Below are 212 nucleotides of genomic sequence, written 5' to 3' on the forward strand. Positions count from 1 at the left end.
TAGGGGGAGTGAGCCTCTCAGGCCGCTTTTAGGCAAGGCTCGCCCGCCGCAGCCCTCCCCAGCTTTGTGTCTGAGAGCCGCAGGCGCCCGGCTCAGCCAAGCCCGGACCAGCCCAGACGTTTTCCGCCGGATTTATCGCACGGCCCGCAGAGACGCGGCGTGCGCGGTCGCCGGCAGCGGGGCAGGGAGGGGGCGGGAGGGGGGGGACGGGG

Source organism: Aptenodytes forsteri, unplaced genomic scaffold, assembly GCF_000699145.1.
Source record: "Aptenodytes forsteri isolate BGI_AS27 unplaced genomic scaffold, ASM69914v1 Scaffold41, whole genome shotgun sequence".
In the NCBI taxonomy this organism is placed as follows: domain Eukaryota; kingdom Metazoa; phylum Chordata; class Aves; order Sphenisciformes; family Spheniscidae; genus Aptenodytes; species Aptenodytes forsteri.